Source organism: Cupressus sempervirens, chromosome 4 (genome assembly GCF_028749045.1).
Source record: "Cupressus sempervirens isolate cs-2001-9-10 chromosome 4, ASM2874904v1, whole genome shotgun sequence".
NCBI lineage: Eukaryota > Viridiplantae > Streptophyta > Pinopsida > Cupressales > Cupressaceae > Cupressus > Cupressus sempervirens.
In genome coordinates, this window is record NC_143121.1 from 528,020,682 (window position 1) to 528,035,125 (window position 14,444).

At 30.7% G+C, this 14,444-nt stretch overlaps 1 long non-coding RNA gene across 4 annotated transcripts; it reads right to left on the reverse strand.

Annotated features, from left to right (window-relative positions):
- Positions 1 to 662: 662 nt before the first annotated feature.
- Positions 663 to 12,522, reverse strand: LOC149562255 (uncharacterized). Of its 4 annotated transcripts, XR_016363907.1 has the most exons (6): positions 12,044 to 12,522; positions 11,868 to 11,952; positions 11,452 to 11,742; positions 11,263 to 11,347; positions 964 to 1,194; positions 663 to 855 (listed from the first exon to the last, which is right to left on the reverse strand). It is a non-coding gene; the product is annotated as an uncharacterized LOC149562255 (long non-coding RNA). The 4 variants fall into 4 exon arrangements; XR_016363906.1 differs by having other exon boundaries at positions 11,263 to 11,742; XR_016363905.1 differs by having other exon boundaries at positions 11,452 to 11,952.
- Between the last annotated feature and the right edge of the window lie 1,922 nt (positions 12,523 to 14,444).

The following is a 14,444-nucleotide window of genomic DNA, read 5'->3' on the forward strand; positions in this document are numbered from 1 at the left end:
TAGGATTATTCTTACCTCTTAGCAATCTAACATGTCGAGTGTCAGTTTTTGCACAAAATAATTTTAGATACATTCCTTAGCATATTCTTATATTTTCACCTTTCCTTAGATACATCGAATATTTTACACTCTTGGCTATTTGATAATATTTTATCTTTCATATCCATGAAAAAGTGCATGGATCTTACATTTACACATTTTTTAGAACCCAATACCAATCTGTATTTAAACATAACCATGGCTGGAAGAAGAAAGACACTAACAAAATTATTAAAACATGAAAAAACCCAAATCAAATCCAATTTTGATAGAGAGAATCAAATCTTATTTTGAATCATATCTTAGCAGATTTGGCAAATTAAAAAACCTTTAACCAAAACTAGTTTACGAGAACATGTTTTAGTGTCAGACAGGTTGTCAATATTTGTAAGTATTAGCGGAAGGATAGAAATGTAGTGGAAAAAATCCTTAGCTAATGGAATATGTTGAATGAATAATGATGGGATACATAAGAATGATCAATATTAAAATATTAAAATAGGACTTTGAATACATACATCAGTTGCCCACAATAGAAATTCCTACAACTGCCCAATATGCTGAAGTAAATCTCCTGCATTTTTTGAGACTTGTTCTATACTAGGAAAATTGCGTTGTAAAACAATAATAAGTAGAAGATATGTTTTACTAAAAGCATAGTGAGAAAGTACACATTATATTATCAGATAACTTTACCTCAATGTCAGTTTTTCCTGTACGATCGCTAGCAAATTTAAGAAATGTAGCCCTGCTCTGAAGAAAGGGAGCCCAGTTAGACAGCTTATCTATATTAGAGGAACTTGTGCTTGGAGTGTTCTGTGCATTATGTCAAGAGAATAAATAAAAGGTAATAAATAAGCAATAAAGATCTGTCATAGTTAAGATTGTTTGAAGAAAAAGGAAATGAAGTTTACAACCAATTACCAGTTGTTGTTGAATGGTGTTGATGAAATCGTCTACCTTATCAATGTTTGTATCTGCAAAGCTCTTGAAGACTTCTGCCAATGTTGGCGAGGTTGAGGATGTTCCACCTTCAAGCGAAGGATGTGAGGATGAAGATGATTGTTTTCCAATTTGAACTGATGGATCATCTGTTGTTGGTGGTGGAGGAGGGTCTGGATGCTTTGGCAGATGAGCAGCATCTGTCTTCTTCTTCTGCCAGTAGCAATAATAGCTCATTATTAATTACAGAAGTTTTCAATGCACAAAGTTTACTTGATATCCTCAAACAAGTTCACACTCTTGGAATATTATGGACTTTGAAATCCTAAAAAATCTCTATGCGAAGCATAAGACTTTAGATCCTAGTTGTTTTCGACTGCAGTTTTGAGTTTTTTTGTCAAATAGGAAAGAAACATAAGAATGATCAATATTAAAATATAAATATTACTCTTCATTAGGAAGAGATAAGATGAAGAATAGGATAAGGGTATAATACTAATGATAAAAAATAAGGATATATAATATATAATAACTAGAGCTCTTGAGATTCGAACGTGTGTTTAGTTTTAGATCTCAAAGTAAGTTACTACAATAAAATGGAGGGCTCTTAAAATTTTAATCTATAAGTTTGGTTGGGTGTAGTATTCAGCTAGTATTCAAATTGGTCTCAAATGCACTACCGTCATCATATTCCTCTTTGAAATACCATATCATGAATGCATCTTTGTCCTCATGCTCCATGTCTCACCCATGCTTTATAAACAAAAATAATAAAAACAAATTTAAATCTTTCAAACAACTCTAAATCTTCATAGATAATTTATTCATATCAGGCGAATCACTTAATTTTTAGCATATCTTGCTTTTCATATAAACCATAGCAAAATCAATAAACAAATTCCACGCACCTTACAATTTCCTTAATCCTTACAAAAATGGAAGCTGAACAAAAAATGTGTACCTTAGGCATCTTGATGCCAAATAACTATTTAGGGATTCTTTGTTAGGCATTCATTTGTGGTTAATATTTGTGGCAGATTTCTAACAGCATGGTATATTGGGGTCAATTTACTAGTTTCATGTATCGTTTGCCCCAAAAAATTATTACTCTTTGCACAGTATGACATGCACGACCAATAAATGTTTGAGGAAATTAGAGCAATTCAGCCAACATCTTTGACATTCATGACTCTCAATAAAACATGATGATGGACATGTAACTATAATCTTAAAGAAAAAATATAATAGAAATGTACAAAATTTAAATGTCTTAAATACATTATGACAATATCATATTTAAATATACATAGAAATATTTATATAGTTAAATAATATGTATTAGATATTTATTTCTTTTCTCAAAATGTTCTTATTCTTACATAATATGTACTTTATTTTTTATTTTTTATTATATTACAAAATAAAAAATTAACATACTAAAATATATACTTTTAAATAAATTTTATTCTATTTTATTTTTTCATTTAATATTTTTTTAAACATAATTTTTGAATTTTAATCTATTTTATTCTTGTTTCTATTTAGTAATAATTGTGATTGAACTATTGCACATTGTAAAAATAATTCAACTTTAAATCATTTGATTAATATACATTAAATTTTCAAAAGTACAGAATATACTACAACATAACAACAATAAATCAATGAACACCCATCTTTCACATTATCTTCTACTTTGAAATCTAGAGTCAAATAGCTTTTTGAAAATGGTATCATATTTTGATTGGGTGTTTGATTATCTTTAGGATTTTTCTATATGAATTCTCTTAAATCACTCTATAATTCCATGGTGTGAAATTTTGTAGTGAAAATAGAAGATACATCTACACAAGCTTAAAAGATCTACCAAGCAAACCACTAACTATAGTCAGTCATCTCGGCTCGAATTGGTTTGGCTAGTAGACACATGTAGAGCAATACTTTACATATTTATTCTATGCCATATGTCCAATAAGCATTACTTTGATCAAAGAGATTCCATGAAGCATTCCTAATATATTCTTAGTCGACATTTACTAATTAAGAATTTGGATGATCCCTATTGTAAATGGTTATGGATGGCTTGTAGTCCTCTTTTAAAATCTTAAATTTACTATAAATTCTCATGTTTTCCTATAAAATGTTTTTCTTTATAATGAATTTGATTTTCTATTTAGCACTAATTTCATAATTATATATGTTTTTGGTCAAAGAAGATTAAATGTAGTAAATTTGTATGAATCTTTTCCATGGTGAGCTTTCAAATATGATCAACTAGTTAAGATCCCTTACTGCACTATTCACACTTAGTGTCACGGATATTAAATGGGCACTATTTCAATGATTGTTCTCAAGTGACCTTCCAATTTAACTTTGTTTATATTTTTTTCATGTTTTACATTTCCCTTTATATTATACCAAAAACAATATATGTCTTGCAAACTATTTTATATAGACTCACTTTTTGTCACTATCGATGTACCCCTTGCTCCTCGGAATGCAAATGCTAGTTTGTAATAATTTTTTATATTTTTGATAATATATATACTATGAAAGGATGTCAATATCAAAAGTGATTACGAGCAATTTACCAGCTTCCCAAAAAAATAACGAGCTTTCATGCGGCCATTAACCACACACATCATTAATATTTTCTGTTCACAACATGCGATTCATTGAATATGTCGTACCAGAAAATAGGTGATCAATGCAAGGCAATAGTTGCTGTACGATCTGTAAATGATTTTCATAAGCAAACCTATCCTAAAAGGTTTGAGCTCATTGATTTCAAATATAATAAATAATAAATAAAAGAGGTATCCGGTTTGTGTATGTTAAATGATAATAACTATAGAAATGTAAGGGTAAAGATTTAATATGTATAGGTAACGGATGGGCTGTTAGTGTTTAAATGAATGTAGTTGATTTAATGTCTACTTTCTCATTTTTTATTTTGTAGTTATATTTATCAAAAATATTTATTATTGTTTGTTTAAGGTTTCTTATTTTTTCCTAATTTCTAACAAAAATATTTGAAGAAACTAAAATTCAGATAATTTTTTGTTGTTGACACAATCAAATTTTTTTTTAATATGATTAAATGAAAATTTTAAGAATAAGAAGTCAATTTTTACACAACTCATTAAGTCATATATGATATTGAAAATATAATAGAAAATAGATGTTTAGTGGAGTTAATTGAATTAATTTGGAGGGAAATGGAGTAATATAGATAAAGACATACTATCTATGCAATGTGAGAAAAAGACTTCTAAGAGTGAATATGATAATAGTTATTGATTTTAACATTCATACTTGTTGATTGAATATAATGCACTAATAGTTAGGACTTTGAAGGTGTTATAATACCTTTTTAGAAAAAAACTCCTTAAGAATAGAAAAATAGTTGATGAAGATTAAATTTAATAATATTTAGTTAATGCAATTGAGATATTTTATTCTATAATTATTAAAAGAGAATATAACATAAAAAGCTAATTTTAATACAACTATTTTGAACTCTTTTTTCCTTGATCTATAATAGGTCAGAGTAAAGATTAATCATTATCATTTGTGGAACTGAAAACTCACAAGTTGGCTAGTATTTTGATAATTTAATTTTTTAAATAAAATTTCAATATACTTTTAAAAGTTATTCTATACATATAATTTAGCATTATCATTTGTGAAACCCAAGACTCAAGATTGGCATTAAATACAACTATTTTGAACTCTCTCTTTTTCTTGATCTATAATAAGTCAAAGTAAAGATTAATCATTATCATTTACAGAACTGAAGACTCACAAGTTGGCTACTATTTTTGACAATTTGATTTTTTAAATAAAATTTCAATATACTTTAAAAAGTTACTCTACACATATAATTTAGCATTATCATTTGTGAAACCCAAGACTGAAGACTTACATTAAAGTTAAAATTTAATTTTTTAAATAAAATTTCAATATACTTTTAAAAGTTATTCTATACATATAATTTAACATCATCGTTTGTGAAATCAAGACTCATAACTTAAAAATATAATGAAAGCTGTTGCCTACTATTTTTTACAATTTAATTCTTCCATATATTTTTTAATAGAATTTTAATATACTTAAAAATGTTATTCTACATATATATTTTAATTGAACTCCATTAAACATCAAATCAAGATTCCTGTGATAAAACAAATTGAAATTAATTATCCATACTTTCTCATACCGACAAAATGCTTAAAATATAAAATATGTATCCTTAAAAAGGATTCCATTGTAAATAGTTTGAATCTATATTATAAGGGCTCATAATAAATTAAAAGTCACTCCTGCCATCCACAAAGAGCCTTGAGAATTGTTCAAATAAAAAACAAGAAGTTTGCTCAGCTGACATCATTAAATAATGTACCTCGTCAAAAGAAAGAAGCTGGCTTAGCATGCTCACACAGAAATAATCCATCCTAGAAATTATTAACAAATCTCTTACATGTTTACAAGTTGCACATTTAACCTGCAAAGGCACCAGCTCAATATTTTACCATATTCTTATCTGTAGATTATCAAATACAGTAGCCGTCAGAATTTGTTGTTTGGAATTGTAATCTATACAACCTTGACTTTAGTTCTAACTCATTTAGATAACAAATTGAATCATGAACAGTAGAATATATTATAAAATAGGATTCGAAAAATTGATCCTCAAAAAGCGTATCAAAATCATATTCTACACTGCCATCATCAGAAAGCTGAATGCAATCTAAACTGTTAAACCCAATCCAAACACCTTAAACGGACTCAATAACACAAGTTGAGAATTGTGGAGAAGTCAGAGAAAAGGAACGTTAAAGAGTTGACTTACATGCTAGTTTTGCAAGCTGTACTGTAGATAGATGGACACGCATTCCACTAATATAAATGCAACTGAGGACGAGTAATATGCAGAACTACTAGTTGTCCCAAGTGGAAGAAAAACTACGCGGAGAGATAGCGTAACAGAAAACTTGCTTCCAAAGATAAAGCCATAGAAAAGATGCACTCAATAGAACTGGGAACTATTATGATTACTAATGAAGTAATGGTAAAATTGTTTAAAGAGAGTGATTTGTTTTTGGATTTTATTGTGTTAAGAATTTTACCATCAATGTTTCGAACCACTTTATTTTTTATCTCTTGTTCTTCTCATCTTGATGATAGATCGGATAATATTAGAAACATTAATGATAAAAATCTTAAAACACAATCAAATCTAAAGCACTGTAGTAAAATTGCTTTTACGAAGAAGGCCATAATAATACTAAAGCTGTACATGAATGGTTCGAACGAGAAACAATGAACAAGAAGGATAACCAAATGAATTGAACGAGAACCTATCAAGTTACTCCAGAAATGAGCCTAATGAGAAGTGAAAAATATGGATAGTTATAAGCACCTTTTGAAAACATGAAATTTCCATCCAACAATGCAATTTCTTCTCAATACAAGCAAGAATAGTTTGTCAATGAGAAGTAGATGACTGGAAAGGATTCCAATAATCCTGATGATCTTCACCATGCTCAATCCATTTATAACCAAATAAGTTTTTGGTATGAAAGCTTGGGTAGGATAGATCAACAATAGCATTGGGTTTATTGTTGATGTACCTTAAATCTTAAAGCTAAATAAATCATCAACAAGCTGGCTATTAATATGTTGTTTGTTAGAATTGGAAAAGAAACCTTTGAAATATATTCAAGAAACAATTTTATCAAGTAAAGAGCCAGATCCTTCACAATAAGTACACAAGAAAGGCAAAAACATCAACCTTGTTAAACAAACTTTAGAAGGTCAATAGAGGAGGATTATTTTAAAAACATCAACCTTGTTAAACAAACTTTAGAAGGTCGATAGAGGAGGATTATTTAATATTAATGGTGACATAATTGAAGGCATCAACAAACAAATTAAAACAAAACAAAAGAAGCAAAAGACCAAACCATGGAACATGAAGCATAAACTAAAATGGACATATATTTAATATGATTACAAGCTTTGATAATATTATTGTTTATGCAAATGGCTTTGCTTATAAGAACAATGAGCCCACTCTATACCTTATCAAAATAACAATAGTATTATCCAAAAATATATGTTCTTGATAAATCTTACTTTCTCAAAGCAAATGATAAGAATCAAATATCATAAATATAAAGCAAAGTCTTTGTTAATAATTTTGTTAAAAATAATTCAGCAACACAAATATACATCAATGTAATATTTTTATATTATTTAATTTTTCCTCATTAATAATGCTACCCTTGAAAGAAAAACAATCATAAGCTTCCAAAAATACTTGGAAGATATCTAGACCAACATTATTGCATAAAGGTTAAAGAATTCCCAGATTAAGATACCCCAATCTAGACCTAGAGCTTTGTTTGTTGGTGAATAAAAACTACCTCTTAAATATCAACCTAATTTACAATTGGTTACAATAACCTACAATGAAGTTATATTCACATATGAAGAAAAGCCACCACTTCTATTACTAGGTTGATATCCCAAAAGGGAAACCTAATAGAGACCAATGATGAAAACTTAGAACAATGCAAAAGGCTAAAAACTTAAAAGATCATCCCATTTGCAAGACTACCAAGCATAAGCCATGTTAATCTTATAATAAAGAAGACTCGTCACTCATTATCAACCTATAATAAAACCAAAGGATCATAGCAAGAAAGAGGAACACATCCTTATATGTAATAATATGTTTATAATATAGAGAAGACACAAAATGAAGAAAAAGATGCATGTGCATGAGAAAGAGATACAAAGCTAGAAGTTAGATTAGCAAACGAATAAAATTATATGTGAGAGAAATATGAATAAAAAATGAGCAAGCATTAATATATTAATTAAATGGGTATATAATGATTTATACTAGCTACCATATAAGTATGATAAATGGTTAAATGTAGATATTTAAATTTGTTAGCCTTGTGTTCCACAACACTTCATGATCTTCCATCACACTAGTTCAGATGTTCCTTTGGACAATGATCATTGAAGTTTCCAATCACTATTTTCTTAGCTCTTCACTCTTTTCGTTCTTGCTATAGCAAATAATTAGATATGAAAATGTGAATACAAATGAATCTTGGAGGAGTTTTGCAAGCATGGAAGGGCATAGATGGGCCCCACATACTCTTAGGGTTTAAATAAAACAAAATAAATAATTTAAAATGTGTATTTTTAAGCATGTGCTACAAGTTGTCACCACAAGGGACACTTGGGCACCCCCTGAGACACTCAAGGGATGCATCTCAAGGCCCTCAAGATGTCCTAACACTCCTTATGTCAAGTGGAAAAATTTGTAGCACCATTGGGTACCTGGAAACACCATCCCCTTCTCGGAACACTTGGGACTTGGGGGCAAATGTATCCCCTTCTACTAAGTGGCCACACTTATGCATTGTTGAAGACATTCTCTTGCCTCCAAATATTTGAAGCCCTACTAGAAACAGTAGACAAAGGCCTAGATGATGTCAAGAAGCTCAATAATAAGTTAATGATCTCTAATATAATTTATTTTCTTGGAAGGATCATCACAAGCATATGAAGATTAAAAAATCCATCTCAAACAGTATCCTAAAATTTAAGCTAATGAAGGTGAGCTTCACGTTGAGGCCCTCAAAAAAATTCACTTATAATTTTGAATCCTAGTTAATCCTGGTTGTAGAATAAGTGAAAATAAATTCTCTTCTAGATCAACAAAGGTGTAGCCAAGTTCACAATAGGTGGCCCTACACAAACAAAGAAAAAACAATGGTTGATAACTATAGATGCAAAAACATTGAGTACAATCAACAACATCACCCCCCACCACTAAATTCAACCAATCTCATGCAAAGGACATGGTTTTGAGTTTATGTTGTATTTCAGCAAGAATGGACTAATGAATCAACAACAATTTGTTGATTAAAATATCCACCTTAAACATTGAGTACAATCCACAACATCACCCCTCACCACTAAATTCAACCAATCTCATACAAAGGACACGGATTTGAGTTTATGTTGCATTTGGGCAAGAATGGGCTAATTAATCAACAATAATTTGTTGATTAAAATATCCACCTTGGATGTAAAAACTTACCATTCAATACAAAAAAGGGGTAATTTCCAAAAAAGGTTGGATTAGAGACAATAAAGTAGTACTTAGCAGGTTAATCTAATTGCATAGGTTTTCCAAGTAACTTGAGAACATTCTCCACTCTAGGGCAAAGAATTATCCACTGTACAAAGAGAATTTAGGATAAAAATGGTTGCAAATGTGATTAAAATGCACCAATTTATTATGTGTGTAATATCAAGCTTCCCATTCACAAGTTATCTAGTGCATAGGGATTTTGTCATGTTCAATAGATGTTACCTCACTCATGAGTTAAAATAACTTACACAACCCCAGAAGTAATTGATAACAATCTTGTTGTCCAACTAAATATTAGATGCTTTAATGCCATCATTCGAAGAACATATGTTGATAACCCCAAAAAGAGGTTCTTAATGTTACAAACATATTTCCACTAAGAGACATAAATACCATCATTGCTACAAACTTACTTGTGATCATTATGAAATAGTAGCTAGGTCGTATGAATAATAATTTGACAGGAATGAAAACATCAAAAGTATATGTAATATTTTATTCTTGCAAATAAAGAAAATTGAATTTGGTAAGAATCTCATAAGATGTAATATCTTTTAAAGGCTATTAGACCACAGAAATTTGAAAGAAAAAACTCATGGAGGATGGAAATCATGTGACCTTATGTCATTGGCAAGCTTAATAAGAACTCAATAGTTTATTTTAACAAAAATCTTCCTCTTGTAATTCTTTCAAACAACTTATAGCTTCCTAGATAGAATGTTGGGTCATGGTATTAGCATGTGTCCCACTCAAAATCAACTTTCTTCACCCTATAAAACAAGACTACAAGACCTTCTAACATTTTCTCCTAGAGAAACTAGAGAAGAAACTCCCTAATTAACAATCTGAGAAGCCCAAACACTAGCTAGATAAGGTGATCTATTACAATATGGATTGTTCATCTCATTGATAGATCTATCAATATGTTATGAAACATGAACCTCTATATACTGTTTACAAGCTTAGACAATTTGAGAAGCTCAAACACTAGCTAGATAAGGTGATCTATTACAACAAGGCTTGTTTGCTGCTTTAATAGATCTATCAATATGTTACGAAGCATGAACCTCTATATATTATTTACAAGCTTGTAACCGATGAATTCATTTTGAAATCCACTTAAAAGCAAACTCTTCACTTTGTTGTTGTAATCCTAGTTAGAAAGCTCAATGGATTGACTACAGACTCATTAAGACTCGCAAAACATGTGGTTCAATGAGTCAACTCACCACAAACTCATAAGTCGAGTGCCTAGCAAGTCCAAGTCAAGGACTCATGGGTTTTAGAAAGGACTCCCAAGCTTTCAGGAAGTATTAGCAAAATTTTAAGAAACACGAAGAACAACCTTTTACCACATTTCATTTCATTTTGTTTCCAGTCTGAATTTTTTTATCCAGTCTCAAACCTGAATCCTTTTTAAACTATCAACATCCAAATTTTCAAAACTGTGATCCTCTCATCATAATAAAAAGATATAACTTCTCTCACCCTTTCGAAGAGCTTTTGAAAGATTCAAAACTGTGATCCTCTCATCATACATAAAATAAGATATAACTTCTCTCACTCTTTCGAAGAGCTTTTGAAAGACGTGGGATTGACTCAATGATTGACAAGATTTTCCCATATTTTTTCCCATTTAAAAAGATACCTATAGCATATGTTGCCTAGGTTGAGATACATGATTCTCTATCACCATTATGAGCAAGGTGAGATCCTTAAGATAGGCTGACCTCGACCAATCCATTTTCTTAAGCAAGCAAGCAAAGGGTAACCAGGAAACTCAATCTGGATTGGAAGTCGATGGTCGCGGTCTTAGGATCAAGAAAACCTAGAATCCAAATAAAACAACAAACAAAAATGTAAAACCTTTATAAATTTTACCAGCAAAACAAGAAATGGTTCTTGTTGAGTTCTTGAACAATTATATCCATACAAGCAAATACCATCAGAAACTCGGGTGAAATCAACCCAACTTGAATATAATTTCGAAAGAAGTTCAACTAACAAAATATCATACTGATGTAAAACTTTCAAAACTGTCTGCACGTATTGTCAGAATCAGCCAATGGCACTATAATTTAAGCATAGAAGATTTATCATACCTTATCGTCAAACCAGTAATCTCACTAACAGCTGATGGGCCACCATGTCTGATGACCATCTATGAAAGAAGAAATCACCTGAAGGCTGAAAGCAACAAAACAAAAAATTCATAAAGACCGAAACAAAATGGTCGACTTAAAAATAACATTTATACTGGTAACTTGTATCCCTGCAGTCAGAAAAAGTACGTGGGTAGCGAATAACTTGAGTAACCAATGATGACTGCAAACGCTCAGAAGCCCAAATGATATATCTGCATGAACAGCATTAACCTTGCAAGAGAAATATTCTATATCATAGCAGACAGTTTAACATTGTTGCAAAAAATAGCATATGTTCATCATGTTGTACAGCTGGAAAAAATGTACAGGAACCGAACTATGGTTGATTTGGACATATCTAAGACCCTGGTCCGTCCTTCATGGAAAGGCCAAAACACGTACTTAAATCTGGGAAAATAGTACTGTTCAAAATTCATCCTGCAGCAATGAAGCCAAATCAATCTTTGAAATTGATTAACAACATAATTAAGAGAATCTATCCAACTAAGAATGTAGAAAAAAAAAGCCATCAAGAAATCACGGTCAGAAACAAAGATTTTTGCCTCCGAAACAACTGTTGCAGCAACAACAAAGCTCAGTAGGAAACTTTTCTTTCGCCACTGTTGAAGCACCAACAAAAGCTCGAACCTAAAACCCATAACGACAGTTAAAACATGTTCAATGATCCTAAGAATCTAAAATATTTTTCAAAAGCTAGCAATTACAAAGGAATGGTCACCTTAGAAAGATCCTTCGTATACAGCACACCAGACTTTCTATTTTAGCCATTTATTGCCGATGCAGCATCATCAAGATTCTCTCCTTGAAGCTCAAGCAATTGGGTATTCAAAAACCAGAAACACATGTCAAGAATCTGAAAACCTATTTTATTTTCTCAAACTACTCCACCTCAAACAACATTAGTTGAATCAGTTCAGTACCTCATATTTTAAAAGTGAAAATACCCTTGGAGGGAAAAAGCGAACCAAAAAGAACCCTAGAAACAGTAATAATCGACCCCAGTTCGAATCCAAACACAAACTAAACATTCATTAAACAGAAAGAGATAAACCCATTTTGCAGAATCTAAGCTGTTTGCTTGCAGAGTGAATCTTGATGACGCCGCAGCTGCAACTACCGGCTGACATACCCACATTAACAAACACCATGATTGTGCTTTCAATTGCTTGAATGGGAGCATAACCAAGGAAAAGGGGTATTTGAGGAATCACTTCAGGGGAGATTTATATAATTTCCCGAGACCCTAAAAAAGCAAAGGAGTGTATAAAATATATGGCAGTGAGATGGGCCGGTGAATCTCGGATAAAAGCGAATGAGATGAATGATTCTTCTGGTGGAGAAACAACCCATCTGCAGAAAGTAGGTAACTCTCATGGTAAAGCAAAGAGTGTGGAGTCCATCTAGTGGCGGAATCCAAAAAAGAATGTGATGTGGTTGAGGAGAAGATGCGAGATATTCGATTTAAAAGGTTATGAAATGGAGGTCGGTCAATTTAGGTATCAAGAAGAGGAAACTATTGGAGGAACTCTGCCTGCACGAAAGATGTGCACCAGTAATCCAGTTCATCATGTGTCCTGAGCTGCTGCTGAGAATATTTGCACATGGAGGCTTTCCCATACGTACATCAGAGTTAGTGTGGAAATTCAATACTTTTCGTGTTTTGGGCCCATTTTTCCTTAAAGTATCTTTTTATGAAAGTGTTAGTTTGCTTGATGATAATACTTTATATACAATTTATGGAAAACTATTCTTAAATGATAATCATAATTTTAGGACTTTCGTTTTTGTACTAGGAGTAGATTTGTCGATTTAGACTTGATTGAAGGGTTTTCTTGTGGTCGTAGAGAGATAAATTTTGGAAAACTATTATTAAATGATCATAATTTTTTGGACTTTTGTTTTTGTACTAGGAGTAGATTTGTGAATTTAGACTTGATTGAAGGGTTTACTAATAGTCATATATACATAAATTTTCAATAAAATCATCATAGTCTATAGACTTTTTATTGTTCTTCTTAGTTTTGATTTGTGGATGTACACTTCACTAAAGAGTCATGTAGTCATAGGTTTAAATCTTAAGTTGATAATTAAATCTAGAATAAAATCATCATAGTCTTTAAACATTTTTTTTTTTTCTAGTTTTAAGTTGTGAATGTATACTTCACTAGAGATTCATGTAGACAAAGGTTTGAATCTTAGTTGATTATGTTATTTTTTAGTTAGAATTTATGAAAAAAAATCTTAAAGGATAATCATAACTCTTGGACTTTTTGCTTTTTTACTTCAATTAGATTTGTAGATATAATTATACTCCATTGAGGGGTTTGCGTAGTCATAGATTTAAGTCTTCAATAAAATCATCCTAGCCTTACATGTTTATTTTTATTCTTAGTTTTGATCTATGGATGTAGGCTTCACTAGAGATTCATGTAGACATTGGTTTAAATCTAAGTTGATAATTAAATCTTCCATAAAATCAACATAGCCTTTAGACATCTTATTTTTCGTTTTAGTTTTGATTTGTGGATGTACACTTCATTGGAGATTCATGTAGACATAGGTCCAAATCTTAGTTGATAATAGTATTGTTTATTGAGAATTTATGATTATTTTTCTTTTAAGGATAATTATAACTCTTGGTTTGCTTTTCTACTAGAAGTAGATTTGTAGATTTATACTTCATTGAGGGGGTTGTGTAGTCATAGATTTAAATCTATATTTTATTTGTTTTCTTAATTTTGATTTGTTGATGTATACTTCACTAGAGATTCATGTAGACATAAGTTTAAATCTTAGTTGATAATTAAATCTCCCATTAAATCATCATAGCCTTTAGATGTTTTCTTTTTCTTTTTAGTTTTGATTAGTGGATGTACAACTTCACTAGAGATCCGTGTAGACACAGATTTGAATCTTAGTTGATTATATTATTTTATTTAGAATTTATGACATTTTTTTCTTAAAGAATAATCATAACTCTTGGACTTTTTGCTTTTCTACTTGATTTAGATTTGTAGATTTAGACTTTATTGAGGGGTTTGTGTAGTCATAGATTTTGGTCTCCAATAAAATCATCATAGTCTTTAGACATTTTTAATTTTCTTCTTAGATTTGATTTG